The following is a 14,027-nucleotide window of genomic DNA, read 5'->3' on the forward strand; positions in this document are numbered from 1 at the left end:
ATTCTTTATATTATATTATTTTATATATTATTTATCACTTATGCACCGATATTTTAGCGAAAAAAAACTAAAAAATTTATTTTTTTGTAAAACAGTATTTTCGATGTAAAAACTTTAAAAATTCTCCAATTTTTAAACGAAAGACATCATCATATTGCATACAAAATGTGTCATCGATTATGTTTTTATTTTTCGCAAAAATATCAAAATTGACTAAAATTCTTCAAAAGTGGTCAAAAAATTTTGATCATTTTTGCTGAATCTATTTTCATGTATTATTATGCACGGGACTCTGGCGCGGTGTACTCGATCTAGACTAATCTTCTATCTGTTCTAACACTACTTCTTCAACTCTTCTGGCAATGGTCCAACCAAGAGATCTTATATTGAACATTGGCAAGATTTGGAAATTTATGAAACGGATTTGAACAAAATAAATTTTTATAAATATATGTATCCTGTATATATATAGTATCGTAAATTATATATATGTAAACGGTGTGATTTTTTGAGTCGTGTCATACACGATTCATTGCTCACCTATTAATTATTATATTATATATATATCCTTCAAATATAATATATATTATATGCATATATATCATCCACCCTCCTAGTTCACGTATAAAAATGTAAATATTATTATTTTTTTACACGTAAAATATATTTTAAAAAAAACAACAAAAAATATTTGTATATATTTATAAATAAAATGTGTGATAATATAGCTGTTTTTTATTTGTCCATGATACTTTATGTGATATTACAACGATGTGTATGTTCCAAAGCTGCACTAATCATCAATTTTAACATATTGACATTGCAATTATTGTTGAATTATAAAAGAAAATAGATCACGCAAAATACTTATGTTCCCATGTACGAGAAGACATTGATAATCTAGATCAGAATTGAGATAAGAAGAAGCACTTTTGAAAGAAATAATATACTATTCTGTTTTAAAGACATAAATCTGGGCACTCGAGTGCGATCAGATGCTTCCAGATTATATCCATATTAAAAAAATGACACTCACTTTTTTGTCGGGTCTGCCGAATGGCATAATCTGTTCGAACGCCATTACAATAAAGGTGATATTGCTGTAAATTCCCGATGCTTTTTGTCGGTCGGCCGAATGGATCGGTTCGAACGGGTTCGCTCAAATTAACATTGACATAGAAACACTGTTCTAACGCCTTTACAATAAAGGTGACATTGCTATAAATTCCCGATGCGTGATATCGCATAATTGAAATTGCGTGACGTCTACCTATACATGTGTGAATGTCCCTATGCGCGAATTTACTTGCTAGCTACTGTATTGAGTGCGTTGTCCATTAATAATGTCATTGAATGCAAATGTTCATAATAACAGTGAGAAATGCTAACAACGATCGTTGTTTAACGTCATGGTTGAAATGGTGAATAATTTTGGGAACTATCTACTGAGCCATTATCAAATCAGCTTTTATTTCGATGGTTTTGCAATCGTTTTTAATACTTTAGCGAGTAAGGTGTTTTTAAATGTCCAGTAAGAAATGAAATCATTTATTGTTGATAAAAAATATGGTATTATTTGGTGCGACCTCGGGAGACTAATAACAACAACACTAGTACTAAAACATACAAACCATCACAGTAACCATCACTCTATAAACAATTGACACAGCAATATGGACAATTTTTACAATAGCATTAATAATACTGAAATATTGATTCAAAATTGAATTAGAACTTGCGGCACTATTCGATTGAACAGAGGGTTGTCTAATAATTGTCTGAAAACTTGTCAATTGAGGGTAGATGTAGATTCATCACGTGGTGATTTTTTTATAATTTATCAGTTATCACACACGCATTTTTTCTGTGCTCAACTTCGAAAGATTATGCCAAGGGTCATTCTAATCGTTTTGTCACCGTAACCAAAGTAAGTTGTAAATAAATTCCTTGCAGTATAACTCTGATGGTTATATTGATTAGATAATTGCCAAACACCTAAATAACTTTAATGTCAAATAAGTAAATCAGTTAACTAGCAAAAGAGGGCTGTCAGAAAACTGGAGTCTTTCAAGATGTGGCTGTGTTGAAGTACTATAACGATATCCCTGGCTCACGTTGTCCATGAAAGAAGTTTTAAGATGAATAATGCAATATAATTCATAGCGTCCAGTAAACGTAGTCGACCTTCAGTCATATTTTCAGGATTAATATAGGTGGTAAAAACCGATAAAGAATTCAGCAGTACATAGTTTAGATCAGAGATTCCCATCCAAGTTTCCGCGGTATCCCGGGCAACCTTGTTATTAAGTAAAAAAAAAGTAGTAACAATGTATGAAAGAGTAAAAATTAGTCAGTAATAAGCATCGCCACTGACTATGTACTGGTTTTATGGTTTCTTTGAATGAAGTCCGAAGTTTAAAATAAGTCATATACGGGAAGTGTAGGAAAATTATATATTAACTAACCAAATAATTGAACTGGTGTTTATGTGATCGAACTCCATTATAATGGTTTAAATGGCAATGGTGATTTATAAAGTAGAGAAGTAACTTTACTTTATAAAATTTATAAAGCAGAGTTACAACAAGTTAAAGCATATAATAATAATTACTTACCAAATACTATATGTCAGACTTTCGCTAAGTTTGGCAGAATAAATCTTTATAAAACAACTTACTGTAGTTAAATCCATCTTTTTATTTATACTTTTCATATATAGAAGCATGTTGTTTGATGAAATTACATTTAATCAATTTAATTATTAATGAGATACCTGACGCTGATGCTGCGAAACTAAATACTGGATATCTGGCAAAATTTTTGTGAGGAACAAACGAAGGTCTCCTCTTTCGGAAATATTCAGGCGGTTTCTTTCTTTGGTCATAATATGATTAACACCACTAAAGCCTGAGAGCGGAATGCAGAAACATTTATTATAACTAAAATTTCCTTAGCACAAAACACTATGCAGAAACATGTCCTTAGTTAAGATCATGTTGTCTATGGTTCACCTCGTCTTAAAAGCTTCGTTCGTTTATTTCTATTGAAAATAATACCATATTTAAAAATTCTCTTTTCTATGGTTCTAGTAAATTATTTTGTAATTGTTAAACGATGACAAAAATATGACAACTGCACTTTATAAATGCAATAACTATAAACACATAATTAATATTTAATTATAATACTCTTATGTTTCCGTTATCAGCCATTATACGTGATTTCACAGGCACCGCAAGATATTTTTTAACATAGTAACACTAGCGTCAAGTGTCATTCTGTCTGGCATCTTGTATGTCTGCGGACTGGCGTATAAAAAGTAAAATAATATGCTGCATGTACATGCCAAACAAATTAACACTATCAATATCCATATTGAGATAAATTGTTAAATGAATATGACTGTATAGACTGTTTTATAGACACGCGAATTTATTTTGACAGCAGCTGTCAGTGGTAAATGGTAATACAGAAGGGGGCGTCTTCATAATAAAAATAGTCTATGGTTAAGGATTCCTTAACTCTATGGTCAGTATAGTCTATAGTTAAGTCATCCTTTTCGGCAACTTATCCTTAAGATCGAAATATTGAATTCTGCATTCCGCTCTGATTCCACAAGATATGAGGTAGGGAAAGGTATCAATAAACTAAATATCATTTTTCACATATTTGGATATAAGACAGGCATTTTTTTATTTTGCCATAAGTTTTCATATCTACCACCATCAAAGTTATGTTTACTTTCTTCATCATATAAAATTTGTGACAGTTCTTCTTGGCAAGTTGTATTAGCCTCTTCAATATTTGCAGTAAAAGGAATTTAAATTATCACGGAGAATTTTATGAAAACATAATGAAAATGTTTTAAAACCCCTACCGCCACCATTAAAGCTGGAACGCCCACTAGTGGGCGTAGGGGCCAGGTTGACTACCCCTGGTCTATAGCGTCGAGGGTCCCAGGTTCGAATCCTGGGTCTGGCAAGTAGACAAATCGTTTTTCAATTTATGTATGAGTCAGAGTATGAACCTAATAGGTTGAGCAAGTGGCTGATATCCATTTTTCGTAAAAACAAAATCTGTTAATCCAAACCTCCACTGTGTGGAGGCCCATATGAACTTATTATGATCAGACATGGTCGATACAATATATTATATATAAAACAAACCATAATAGTTTTGGTATACCTACTTTGGGCGAAACGACAAAATTGTGCACACTTTTACATTCATACTAATTATTTGTTTTCGTTGGATTAAGAACACATATTAAACATACTGTCGGTTCATTTTTTTAAATTCATTTAGCCCTGCCTAACCAAACTATAATAGATAAAAAAAAATACTATTTTATCTATAAAATATCCAAAGTTATGTATGATTTAATTTCATAGTTTTAGATGTTTTATAGGTTTTCGCAAGGTTTAATTGAATTTTATCTATAAATAATTGTAATATTAGTTACGTGTGACTGACAAAGCTTAGTGTGCACTATTTATGGAAGATCTTGACAGCCTACCTCCACCCTTCGCCACTGCATCTTCTGGACCGACTATATTACCTCATCTATTCATTCAGTCATATTACGTGACAATCAAAATAACGACATACAAAACAATTCCCAAATACTACATACCTTCCACAACGATGTCTGAAACATTTGGGTTTTATAATATTTTTAATTTTAGCCACCTGTCGGGTTATATAAAAAGTTATATCAAACAACTAATAATTAACAAGCTAAAAAATGTCATCAAATACTGCGTCGCTTTGTCAGGCTTTAGCTAATAAAGTCAAAAAAAGACGTTTTCAAAGTGTTTAGAAAAATTGTCGATAGATCTAAATAAAACATTTTAACAACGAAATGGTATTAAATAAATTAATGAAATTTAGTAATTTCTTGATAGATTAATATTAATACTATCGACCAAAGGAACTTGATGGAATTTGAATTTAAATTCTAATGGATTTAAGTTTGTACTATTCCATTTGAGTAGTTTTTTGTAGTATGTAGCATTTAGCAAGCATAAAAATTAGCATGTAAGAATATTTGTATTTACTAATATAACTTTTTTAAAGACTGTAAGGCATAAAGCCCATTGACGCAGCGAGTGCGGCGCTCGCGCAAAATTTCTACTAGTAGCGCGTAAATCATCGAAAATACAACGTAATCAAATACGCCAGCGCACACTGGACTTGACGATGCCTTGCGCCCCGCCTGCCGTATGAGTCACTGTTTTTCGCTTCTCGGCGATACGATTTAATGAAAATACAAAGAAGTCCATTCATTGAACACGGCTACCAAAATTACGCTGCGCGAAGCGTCGTCGATCGACGGGCGAAAAGCAATTTTTTAATTACAGAGAAGTCATTGTTCCGTGTCCTATATTTCGCTGGTTGAATAATGTCGTCGTAAATATTAATGACAAGCCCCGAAATAATATAATATTTTTATTGCTTTGTTATGAGAGACGCTGTAAAAATAATTATTTTGTGCTGCTTGGGCCGCTTATTACATAGGTGAAGGGTAATGCGCGGGAAGAGACGTGTGATTATGGTTATGAATAAACACTTCATACGCCGACTTCGCCCGCCCGACGCGTTCTATGGGCACCATCGCTTAGGTATTATTGATATATATCATTAGTTAACTCCATTAAATTCGCAGTATTGACACCTCTTGAATGTAGTATTTCGATGGTCTAACATTGACACCTCGTATCTGACATTCAATATTTTCGATAGGGGGAATTAAAATGATATCAAAATAGGGTAAACAAATTAAATAATAATTACAAGATAAAAATAACTTTTTATATACTTACAACGTTTTTAAATTTTCTGTTGAATTATTATGCTCAATAAGCTCAAACTTGTGCTTGATATGAAGTAAATAAAAAACAAACAAACAAACAAATATAGAATACGGAAATGTCATTTTGATTTCCATAGTAACGCACGTATATATTAATAATTCAGTTGCTAGGACCCCAGACCCCTAGCAACCAATAATGGTGTCGAAATAACTTTTCATACAAAACAGAATTAACTGAGAATTAATTCAATTCTACTTAAAGATGGCTAAAAGTATTAAAAGAATGCATTGGCATCGTGTTCTGATATATTGTAAAAGTTTCAAATGTCTAGCTAGTCGGGAAGATAGTTAAAAATCGATTGCAAGATTTGTACTGGATAAACAACCATCGGACAAACAAGAATACGAGCTAAGAAAAACGTCGTAAAAATGCGTTTTTAGTGAAGCATTGCAGACAGTAATGTTAATTTTTTATTTGATTCAGTAAAAACATTAATTTTATATTAATTAGAATCAAATATCTGTTAATAACACTCATTATTATTAAATACTAGCTGAAGTACCCGGCTTCGCACAGGGTCGCTTCGTGGTTATATTTATCTTAGATATTTGAAAAATAATAATAGGTAATTATTTTTTTAATATTAAAATATCTTTGTAATACAATATGGCAATATGAAAATAATTCTAATAGGAGTAAAGGTCAAACATAAGAACACTAAATTAAAATCGAATCCAAAATATGAAAACGTTATTAATGTTATTAATATGTAGTAAAAAAAAAATTAAATTGGATGGAACAAACAAACAACAAACTTTGTATTTTATATAATAATAATTTAGAAACCTTCGCAGGTGTGCGCACAACAACTGACAAAAGTTTCATCGCAATCGGATGAATGGTATAGGAACGCATACGAATAGTAGAAGAAGATGATTTTCTAAGTCAGAAATCTTCGTGGGCACGCGCATGACAACTCACCAAAGTTTCATTGCATTCGGATTAATGGTATAGGAACGCATACAAATAGAAGAAGAAGAAGATGGTTGTACTAATTCAAAAACCTTCGCGGGCGTGCGCACAACAACTGGTCAAAATTTCATCACAATCGGATGAATGGCATAAGAACGCATACAAATAGAAGAAGAAAAAGATGATTGTACTAATTCAGAAACCTTTACGGGCAAGGGCACAACACTTGATCAAAATGTAATTGCAATCGGATGAATGGTATAGGAACGCATACGAATAGAAGTAGAAGATGATTTTCTAATTTAGAAATCTTCGTGGGCATGCGCACGACAACTCACCAAAGTTTCATTGCAATCGGATGAATGGTGTAGGTAGGCATTCGAATAGAAGAAGAAGATGATGGTTGTACTAATTCAGAAACCTTTGCAGGCGTGCGCACGACAACTCACCAAAGTTTCATCGCAATCGGATGAATGGTATAGGAACGCATACGAATAGAAGAAGAAGAGGGCAGTTGTACTAATTCAAAAACCTTTGCGGGCTTGCGCACAACAACTGGTCAAAATTTAATCGCAATTAGATGAATGGTATAAGAACGCATACGAATAGAAGAAGATAGAATAGAAGAAAAAGAAGAAGAAAATGGTTGTATCAATTCAGAAACCTTTGCGGGCGTGAACACAACACTTAATCAACTTTTCATTGCAATCGGATGAATGGTATAGGAACGCATACGAATAGAAGAAGAAGAAGATGGTTGTACTAATTTAGAACTCTTCGCGGGCGTACTCACAACAACTGGTCAAAATTTCATCGCAATCGGATGAATGATATAAGAACGCATACAAATAGAAGAAGATAGAATAGAAGAAAAAGAAAATAGTTGTAACAATTCAGAAACCTTTGCGGCGTGAGCACAACACTTGATCAAAATTTCATTGCAATCGGATGAATGGTATAGGAACGCATACGAATAAAAGATAGAATAGAAGAAGAAGATGGTTGTACTAATTCAGAAACCTTCGCGGGTGTTGACACAATTACTGGCAAAAATTTTATTGCAATCGGATGAATGGAATAGAAACGCATACGAATAGAAGAAGAAGAAGAAGATAGTTGTACTAATTCAAAAACCATTGCGGGTGTTACCACAACAACTGACGAAGGTTTCATCGCAATCGGATGAATGGTATAGGGACCATACGAATAAAAGAAGATAGAATGAAGAAGAAGAAGAAGATGGTTGTACTAATTCAGAAACCTTCGCGGGTGTTTGCACAATTACTGACGAAAATTTTATTGCAATCGGATGAATGGAATAGGAACGCATACGAATAGAAGAATATAGAATAGAAGAAGAAGAAGAAGATGGTTGTACTAATTCAAAAACCATTGCGGGTGTTACCACAACAACTGACGAAGGTTTCATTGCAATCGGATGAATGGTATAGGGACCATACGAATAAAAGAAGATAGAATGAAGAAGAAGAAGAAGATGATAATTTTTCTAATTTAGAAACCTTCATGGGTGTACATACAACCACTTACCAAAATTTCATTGCAATCGGATGAATGGTATAGGAACGCATACGGGACAGACACACAGACAGACAGACATACAGACAGACAGACATTCATTTTTATATATTAGAATAGCCTATACTCTTCCCGCAAGTGCAAGCAATAAGTTTACAAAGTTTTATTGCAATCGGATGAACGGTATGGCTGCGCATTAAATACGAACAAACAAACACACAAATATTAATTTTTATATATTAGATGTTATACTTGCTAACCTCCTTTTGAATCATTCAGAATTTTATATAATTATGATTGTATTTCTAATTTACTTACAAACCTAATTTCTTCTGTGTTTCGGTTGCAAAATAGCAAAAAAATGATTTGTTGACAATTGCCTAATTTGTCCTAAATTCTAATACATAGAATTGTCAAGTTTATATGATTCAGCAGAAATTTTAAAAATGTGGTATGTAAAAAGTTCTTTTTATCTTGTAATTATTTATCTCGATGTTACACGGTCATTGCATGTGCTACGGTGAAATGTAATACGTACAATTTACATGACGTAACCACTCGCACTGTGCATAATATAAAAAGCCTCCCTTTAGAGGTATTATTTCCATGTAAAATCCTTATTAACTGGACTATTATAATATTAGAGCAATATTCGTGCATCTCTTACTTGTAGTCAACGAATCGACAACAAATACACAAAACGATTTCTAAACAAAACAATACTTATATTATTATAAATTCAATAAAAACATAAAATTAAAAATATGCACAACAATCGAAAATACTCCAAGACCTGTTTTTTTACGTTTTTTTGTAGTTTTTTTCAGTCGTTTAAAAAACCGTTAAATCTAGTTAAGTCGGCGCAATTACATACAGCCAAAAGAATACTCACGGCCGGTATGTACCTACTTACTATTTTTTTTTAATTTATGCCTTTTTTGGAAAAAAAAATATCCCATCTTTGACCGTGACATTTTAAAAAGTGAATCTCTTCTAACAGGTCTTTGGAGAGTGTGAAGGGAAACCTTTTACTGCGCTGTACCCGGACAACTTTTACGTTCACAAGAACAGCACAGATTAATAAATATAATTCCGATAGGCTTTACCCCAATACACTATATTTTGACGCAGGGTTTTGAATGTGTGGGTGTCCTACGAAAATGAACCACACATATAAGTATTTAATTAATAAATAGATTCCACAAAAATGAATGTTTTATTTTTCCCCTGGTTGTTCTGTTTTGTCCGGTTACCGCTCACGTCAAACGGTGGCACGCATCCCAGGGGTTGATGACGAACGCGCGCAGGTGCCCAAGGCGAAACTAACCGGATATTAATGGCCCATAATTAATTTGGACCAGGTTATGCAATGAAAGGTCGGATTATTAGCGTCCCTCCTTAGAGACAATAAATAACAATACGATAATTTTTAATAACACTATATTATGCATGTAAATTCCTAGGCTGATATCACGTGGCATCTGTTAGATTACTTCTTCTTCTTTCGATGGCGCGATCACTGAAGGTAATGGCCCCACCAAATCATATCACCCAGTACCACATCTGCGCACCTATTCTATACACAAGGCTGTTATCGGCGGCTATTGAGGACAGTTTATCATATTAATGTATTGAGGCGGTTAATTGTTACAATAAGTTAACCGTCTGAACTATATTGAAGTTAATCTCTCCAAACCAAAACCTGCCACGCACCACACCCGGTCTTAATCGAGCGTATCACGTGGCCCTACATTGGCGATGTGAAGCATCTAGTTCAGTTTTAAGCCGGGAATGCCCTAGGGCCTAGGAGAAGATACCCAGGACTAAGGTTGCTACGTTCAAAGTGAGCTCTGACTGACTCTGTTTAAAGTTACTTTCTAATGCAACGTGCCGGGGAGAGAAGAGCACAGGGAAATTATAAAAATAAAAATGATTCTAGTGTATATATAACAAAAATAATGAAGCTAATCATACGGACAGCAAAAATTATGTGAAGAAATCTTCACGCCCGCAGTAAGACGCCGCAATTTTTTTTAAATGCAAGATAATTGGCCTTAGTAGCAACCAAGTCGGACAGCCCGATGGGCCCAACAGGTGGTTGGACCGATCTGAGCATCTCTTCCCATTCGGAGCACATTCTAAGACATTCCCGTCTGAACTATACAATCAGTCTCCAGTACCGTCGAGCTGTTAGATAAACTAACGTGTAAATGCAAAACTGAAGCGGCCGACGGAAACCAAAGCGGAGACGAGACAGGATGGATTTTTTATCAGTTATCGTCTCCATTCTTAGAGTTGCCAGTTAATATGACGTGTAAATTAGTATGTCGCCATATTTTACCACGTTTTTCTTAGCTCGTATTCTTATTTGTCCGGTGGTCCTTTGTCCGGTATAAATCTTGCAATCGATTTTCAACTAACTTCCCGACTAGCTAGACATTTGAAACTTTTAGAATATATCAGAACACGATGCCAATGCATTTTTTCAATAGCACCTTTAAGTAGAATTTAATTCATTTTCAGTTAATTCCTTTTTGTACGAAAAGTTATTTCCACACCATTATTGGTTGCTAAGGGGGGGGGGGTCCTAGCAACGAAATTATTAATATATACGTGCGTTACTATGGAAATTAATATGACATGTCAAGTACATTATTTTTTAATCGTTTAAGCTAGTCAAGACAAGTTTATATGGTTCAACAGAAAATTTAAAAACGTTGTACATAAAAAGTTATCTATATCTTGTAATGGTACTGGTGTAATGGTGGCCGCGTGGCTTAAGCGCTGAACTATCACGCCGTGGATCTCAGGTTCTAATCCTGGTTCTGGCAAGTACACATATTGTTTTTCAATTTGTGTGTGAGTCAGGGTATGGACCTAATAGGTTGAGCAAGTGACTGACATCCATTTCTCGTAAAAAACAAAATCTGTTAATACAACCCTCTACTCTGTGGAGGCCCATAAGATCCTATTAGAATCGGATATGGTCGAAAAAAATATATTTAATACCTACTACTTTTCTAATTTGGATTGAAATATTATAATTTCTTCAAACATAGGTACTGCATTACACCAACCAATTATGTTTAGAAAGTAATTATAAAAATAATATTCATTTTTAGTGGATACAAAATACGTAAATATGCACCGCCGATTTCGAAGTAACCTGGCGACTGAAACCTCGACTGAACGGAAAACAGAACTGACGTTTGACAGTAACTATCTTGGCTGTGTAAATTTTTGGAGCGAGATATACAGTTTTGACAGTTTAGAGTTTTAGACAGTTTAGACGGCTAACCTATTAATTGTCACAATTATAATACCTCAATACATAAATATTATAAACTACCCTTGATAGCCGCCGATGTGAGCCTTGTATATAGAATAGATGCGCTGGTCCTTAAGCAGGCGATCACGGAACCATACATTTGGATGTGAACCATCAGAATATATTTATAACTAGGGACGTCTCCGGAGTAGTTATCTAAGACTAAGGTCGCCGTGCACTCAACTGTGCTTTGACTGAATATATTACATGAGAGAGAGGAGCACGTAGAAGCAAAATTAAAAAATGTAGTAAATAACAAAAGTTAATACTAAACTGCCGACTAATCTAAGTATATAAAGCTACAACATTGGCCTTTGTGGTGACCAATTCGGACGGTCCGATGGGCACAATAGCTGGTTGAACCAACCGACTTGAGCAGCTCTTCCCTTTTCGTACGAATTTTATGACATTAGTAAGATGTGGTTTCAATCCTGTATTTCTCCACCACATAGACATGTTGAACGGGTAACAAGACCAACCTCACATAGCATTGCCAACGAAGCCAGAATGTCCAGTCAAAAATTAAAGTCAAATATAATATGAAAGTGGGGCCTAAAATAGGTTAAGACAAATGATTGAATGAGCTGCAAGTCGTTTCGAATTGCAGATTAATGTGTAACAATCTTCGCAACTTAATAAGTGAAATCTTTGAAGTTTATAATATACATATAAGGATTTTAACACTAATCCAAATATACTGTCCTCAACCTGGCTTGCCTGTTCTTCAAGCCGACCGGATTCCTGCGTCCTGGAAGGCCGCTAAGTACTATCTATAGAGTGTATACGGCGGAGCTACGGGATGCTGGTTTGACCTGGAACGAAGCAAGAAGACTGGCGAGCGACAGGGATTCTTGGAGGCGCCGCGTGGTGTCCATATGCTCCAACTAAGGGGCGGATATGGCCGAAGAAAGAAGAAGAAGAAATATACTGAAGGCTGATAACTTAAAAATAATATTAATTATTTTTATATAAGGCTTCATGCTGTTACTTGTTTTAATTTATACAACGAATCAATAGATATTTATCGACTTTAAGATCACGGTCATTAAATGGGTAGTGAGGGTAATGAAAGGGCGGATGATCTGGCAAAGAAAGCTGGCCAATCAGGGATGCCATATCAGTGGGTACCAGAATACCTGGAATGGAATGAGGCCATAAAGAAAATGTGCCAAAGCATGTGGATAGATTCTCACCACAAGCATCCCTGGAAAAGGGGAAATGGAGTAATTCCATTCTACCATACCCATCACCAGAAGGGAAATGAGCTTAAGCTGATACTGTGGCTTAAGAACAGGTCACACAATGGGTAAAAGATTTGATGTTCTCATGGGAAGAAACGACTAACAGCTCTGTGATGAATGTGATGTTTTGGAGGACATTTTACATATACGAGGGTGGGTCAATAATTCCTTAGAAAAAAGCATTAAAACAGTTTTTATTTTTGTATTTTTTTTTATTTCTCAACATAATCTCCTTGGAGCTCAATACACTTGGTTAGATGTTTCTCAATTTTTTTTAAACCGTCAGAAAAATAAGTTTTCGGAAGGTCCTCAAAATAAGCATTTGTCCGATCGATGACTTCTTCATTTGCAAAAAAACCTTGTCCACTTAGCCATTTTTTTAAGTTTGGGAAAAGGAAAAAGTCACTGGGGGCTAAATCTGGCGAATACGGTGGGTGGTCGACCAATTCGAACTTCAATTCTTCAATTTTAGCCATTGATCGTAAACATGTGTGAACACGGGCATTGTCCTGATGAAAGAGGATTTTTTTCCTGTTTAAATGAGGCCATTTTTCTTCAATTTCGTTTTTTAGCTGGTCCAATAAAGATGCATAATAATCCCCAGTTATTGTTTTTCCTTTTTCCAAATAGTCAACGAAAATAATTTCACGTGCATCCCAAAATACAGTAGCCATAACCTTACCAGCTGATTTTACGGTTTTCGCCTTCTTTGGACATGGTTTGTCTTCGCAATCCACTGCTTTGACTGTTCTTTCGTCTCGGGAGTATAGTGGTGTATCCATGTTTCATCTAGAGTCACAAAGCGACGAAAAAATTCATCCGGATTGCGTTGCATGAGCGACAACAGGGCTTTAGAGGCCACCACCCTATTGCGTTTATTGTCGACTGTGAGCAAACGCGGCACCCATCTTGCAGAAATATTTTTCATGCCCAATTTGTCATGTAAAATAGAAATGACGCTACCTTTTGAGATCCCTGTAACCTCAATTATCTCACTCAACTTTAATCTTCGGTCACTTAACACCATATCGTGGATTTTATTGATCATTTCTGGTGTAGTCACCTCTACAGGACGTCCTGAGCGTGGTTCATCCTTTGTTGATGTACGACCACGTTTAAATTCATTTAACCAGTTAT

At 34.7% G+C, this 14,027-nt stretch overlaps 1 protein-coding gene across 2 annotated transcripts in view; it reads right to left on the reverse strand.

Annotated features, from left to right (window-relative positions):
• The window catches only part of alpha-Cat (catenin alpha), a 119,132-nt gene that overhangs the window by 56,304 nt on the left and 48,801 nt on the right, over positions 1-14,027 (reverse strand). The gene's annotated exons all lie outside the window — the stretch shown is intronic.

This window comes from Rhyacophila brunnea, unplaced genomic scaffold, assembly GCF_057557595.1.
Source record: "Rhyacophila brunnea isolate RB1 unplaced genomic scaffold, BYU_Rbru_1.0 scaffold_13, whole genome shotgun sequence".
Taxonomy (NCBI): Eukaryota; Metazoa; Arthropoda; class Insecta; order Trichoptera; family Rhyacophilidae; genus Rhyacophila; species Rhyacophila brunnea.